Source organism: Exophiala dermatitidis (genome assembly GCF_000230625.1).
Source record: "Exophiala dermatitidis NIH/UT8656 unplaced genomic scaffold supercont1.6, whole genome shotgun sequence".
NCBI lineage: Eukaryota > Fungi > Ascomycota > Eurotiomycetes > Chaetothyriales > Herpotrichiellaceae > Exophiala > Exophiala dermatitidis.
This window is the reverse complement of record NW_008751651.1, coordinates 1247342-1252750: the sequence shown is the minus strand read 5'-3', so window position 1 is coordinate 1252750 and position 5409 is coordinate 1247342.

Below are 5409 nucleotides of genomic sequence, written 5' to 3'. Positions count from 1 at the left end.
CTATTTAGAATAGTTTTTTCGATATATTAATCTATAAATTATAAATATTACGTAATATATTAATTTAAAAAAATTAAAAATTTTAAAAATTTTAACTAAGTTAAGAAGTAATTCTCGATACGCTAGTTAGCCTATAGTAATCTCTATAGCGATCTCTATAGTAATTCTCTCGTAATTCTCTCGTAATCTACGATACGTTATTTACTCTATAAGTAATTCTATAGTGATTCTCGATCCGGATCGGAGTAGGATTAGAGTAGGATTAGAGTAGGGTTAATATAGTATCGATCCTATATCGATACTAGATTAATCCTTATTAGGCGGGCATATATGTACGTTCGACAGTGCGTTCGACAGTACGTTCGACAGCGCGTTCGACAGCGCGTTCGACAGTACGTTCGATAGTGCGTTCGACAGTGCGTCCGACAGTACGTCCGATAGTGCGCTCGACGGGACGCTCGACAGTAGACAGTGCGTTCGACAGTGCGTTCGACAGTGCGTTCGACAGTGCGTTCGAGGGGACGCTCGACAGTACGTTCGACAGTGCGTTCGACAGTGCGTTCGAGGGGACGCTCGACAGTACGTTCGACAGTGCGTTCGACAGTGCGTTCGAGGGGACGCTCGACAGGACGCTCGACAGGACGCTCGACAGGACGCTCGACGTAGTAGGAAGATAAACAGGCCGCTCAATACTATATACCTATATAGCACGTAGGAGGTGGAGGCGTAGAAGTCGCGTAGTTAGATAATAATTAGGAAGGTACGACGTATATAGTAGATATACGCGAACTAGCGATATACGCGAACTAGCGATATACGCGAACTAGCGATATACGCGAACTAGCGATATACGCGAACTAGCGATATACGCGAACTAACGATATACACGAACTAGCGATATACGCGATTTAACGATATACGCGAACTAGCGATATACGCGATTTAAGTAAATAGAGCGGATACGGTCTCAATATGCTTAAACCCGTAAACGGTTCCAAACTAGTTTCGAACCGATTCCGAATCGTATTCGAATCGGTTTCGAACCGGGTTCGAATTGTGGTGGAACCGTATCGGATACGTATTCGATCCCCTAAACGGTTTCGAAACCGTATCGAAACCGTGTTAATACTGTATCGATCTAGGGGGGGTTGGGCATCTTAGTATCGCCTAGAATTCAAACAAGAAAAATTCTAACGGTAGTCTTTAAAAAAGAAGAAAAAAATAGTGCTCCTAGTAGGTTTTAAATCAACAGATTAAGCCTCCGACCTAGTAATCAAACTAGGATCGATCTAGGATTAAACCTAGTTTGGTAACTAGATCCGAACTAGGTCCAAACTAGGATCTGATCCTAGATTGATTCTGGATTGAGCCCCTATAGAAGGCCAGTATAGTATCGAGCGTCCTGTTAATCGTTCTGCTACTCGTAAATCTTATTATCGAGCGTCCCGTCGAGTGTCCGAGCGTCCCGCTACGCGTACACCTTACTCTACTCGAGCGTCCCATCGAACACACTGTCGAACGCACTATTGAGCGAGCGTGTAGTTGAGCGTGCAGTTAAGCGTATAGTTAGGTGTATAGTTGGGCGTACAGTTAGGCGTAGACTTTTTCGATTATAGTTCTACTAGTAGTAAATGTAGTGGAAACCGTATCCAGGCTCTATACTATAGCGAGACTTAACACCGTGTTAACACCGTATTAAACCTCGAAATCGATTCCGAACCGGTTCGAAACCGGTTTCAAACATTGATTCTATTACCGATTTGAGTACGTCGACTCGGATCGAGACCGGTTCAGAACCGTATAGAATACTATATCGTGTCGAAATTGTGTTGATACGGTATTAATACGGTGTTAATCCCCCTAAAGGATCGAATACGCACCCCGAAACGTTTCTACCACAGTTTAAAACCAGCTCGAGACCGATTCAGATAAGATTCGGAAGCGGTTTGAAACCGGTTCAAAACTATTTACGGGTTTAAGTGTATTATTTACTCTTATCCTAAGTTTATAAGGTTATCTTTAAGTATATCTACTACTATATAGCTCGGGTAGATCTATTACGTATATACCTTTCTAGTTATCCTTCTAAGCGTATATCTCCTTAAGTATACTATATCGTACATAGTAATTATCTAACTATATACCTAAGTAGTATATACGCAACTTCTACGCGTGCACCTTCTCGTGTACGAACTGCACGCTCGACTGCACGCTCAACTACTTAGTACTTAGTACTATGTACCTAGGTACATACATCCACCATACGACCCACTTCTAAACAGCCTACTAAGTACCGAACCACATCCTGCCACCAAGCCACCTACTGCCAGAAGACCGCAGAAGACCACACCCCGAGACACTCAGACGTCCTCACGAACGGTATCTGCACAAATTTCAAAAAATGCCTCCCAAAACTCCTAAAATTCAGCACTACCAGTGGATACAGCAAGCACACAAGAGATGGTGGTGTACTCCAAGTCCGAGGAACGAGCGTTTAATAACCTGGGATTGTACCTTCGCCAAGAATACGATTCGATAGGGACTGTATGTATCCACAAAGCAATTGTACGCGTTTTCCCAGGTCTAGCACAGGGGACGATGTCAGAGGAACGAGCATTCAATGACCTGGTACACGAACGCTCAACAGTCCGTTCGATATTGCGTTCGAGTGAGTACTACACGCGTAGAAGGACGCTCGACAGGACGCTCGAGTGCTTTAAGTGCAGGCGTAGCAGGACGATTAATGGGACGCTGGGCAGGACGCTCGGTACTATGTACATAGTAGGCAGGTACCTAGCCGAATTCAAGGGTTCTGAGATACGGTTGCGAGAGATTAACCGTTTCTCAGTTTGAGAAGTCTAGTTTAAAATTGGATCTCTCGTCTTTCTCTTTAAGTACGACGTCTCGCTCTTTAAATCCGTACAAAAGTAGTATTGAGCGTCGCAAAGTATGTAGTGGGAGTTTTGTCAAAATAATGTAGGAGTCTTCTCAAAATAGAAGAATTCTTAGTCTAGGGGAGGTTTCAAAATACTATGTACTACTAGTACTAGTAAAAGGCTTTTTCTCTTTTTTTCTTTTCTCTTTTTTCTCTTTTTTTCTTTTTTACTTTTTTTTACTTTTTTATTTGTATTTTCTTTTGAAGTTTTGAAGTCGAAAAAATATACCGAGTAGGGCTCGAACCCTAGTCCTACTATATAGGCCATAGTAAGGTAGATCAACACCGTATCAACATAGTTTCGATATAGTATTCGATAGGGTTTCGAACCGTAGTGGCGCCGTATAGAAATTGTGTTAGATACAGTTTCACTACAGTTCTAAGCCGGTTTCGAACCGATTCCGAGTCGTATCCGAATCGGTTTTGAACCTTGACGGAACCGTATCAGATACGTATTCGATCTCCTAAGCGGTTTCGAAACCGTATCGAAACCGTGTTAACACGGTGTTATAACTATATCAATTATATAGGGGCTATGCACCTATATACTATGTATATATATGTACCTACTCGTGTATCCTGTCGAACGTCCTACTATATGCATAGTATCTTGTCTATATACTTGAACCTCCGAACGGACTACTATATACTATATATATAGTACTAATAGGACTATAGTATATAAGGTAGTAGTATATAGAATCAAAACTGTATCAATATAGTATTAATATCTATTAGTATACGTAGTTTAGATATAGTATCCGATACGGTTTCGAACCGGTTTCGATTCGCTTAAATCGGTAGTAGAATTAACGTTTAAAGCCGTATTAGAAGCAGTTTCGAACTAATTCCGATCTGCAATTTCTTTAGAACTACTTAGTACGTCTACGTTTAGTTCTAGTTACTATACTCGACGAAATCTGCGCTTAACTGCACGCTGAACTACACGATCAACTATACGCAGTGCGCTTATCAGTACGCTTACGAGTACGCTCGGCAGGACGCTCGAAGAGGTGCACGCGCAGGAGTACCAAAAAACCAGTGCACAGGTCCCAAATAATACAAGTACTAGTAGTGCTGTCGAGGTTCACAAGTTCGCTGGATCAGTTCAGGTTCAAAGTTTAGAAACTTTTGGAAGTTCAGGTTCAAAGTTCAGGGACGGGGTAGGATGAATATTCGTACTAAGTTCACCGGGCGCCTGCGTTTGGCTCCTAGGAGTATAAAGACCTTAACAAAAAGATAAACGCCAGTCGACCTGGGCAGGGCCTCTAATTATTGGTATAGTGCGTAAGAGTTATAGAGTTCAAGTGTTGCAGAAAGATATAGGTTCACGTAGGAGGAGGCTCTAGCAGGTGTACGCGCATAAGAAGGAGGCTCGACAGGATACTCGTAGGACGCTCGATTGAACGCTCAACGAGGTGTTCGCGCAGAAGGACGTTCGATAGGATACTAGGTAAGAGGGTAGTAGGCCTAATAATTAGGAAGGTACGGAGTAGAATAGTACTCGGTGATTTATACGCGCAGAAGGATAATCGGGAAGGTACGTACGTGGTAGATCTCACTTAAGCTACTAGTAGTTATACACTTTATCTAGATAAACTTAGAAACTTAGAAACTTATACTAAATTTAGGATCTAAGTAAATAGAGCTACTAAATACGGATATAATACGAACCTAATACGGTTAAACCCGTAAACGGTTTAGAGTCGATTCGAAACCGATTCGGAACTACTATATAGGCCATAGTAGAGTAGTTCAATACCGTGTCAACACCGTATTAATACAGTTTCAACACGGTTTTAACACGGTTTCGATATAGTATCCGATACGGTTTCGAACCGTAGTGAAACCGGTTCCACTACGGATCCGAATCGGTTCTAAACCGGTTTCGATCCGAGTCGGCGTGCTTAAATCGGTGATAAAATCAACGTTTGGAACCGGTTTCGAACCGTAGTGGAATCGATTTCGAGGCTCAACACCGTATTAACACGGTGTTGAACCTCGAGAGTCTCGAACACGGTTTAGAGCCTAGATACGGCTATAAATCGATTTTATTACTATTTCTACGTTTACTACTACTAGTAGACCTATAATCGAAAAAGTCTACGCCTAACTGTACGCCCAACTGCACGCCCAACTGCACGCCCAACTGCACGCCCAACTGCACGCCCAACTGCACGCCCAACTGCATAACTAACTATACGCCCAACTAACAGTACGTTCGACAGTGCGTTTCAATACTATGTAGTGCATTCAACAGTGCGTCCAACAGTGCGTCCAACAGTGCGTCCAACTACAGTACTCGCTCAACTGCACGCTCGCTCAACAGTGCGTTCGACAGTACGTTCGACAGTGCGTTCGACAGTGCGTTCGACAGTGCGTTCGACAGTGCGTTCGACAGTGCGTTCGACAGTGCGTTCGACAGTGCGTTCGACAGTGCGGACGCTCGAGTAGAGTAGGTGCACGCGTAGCAG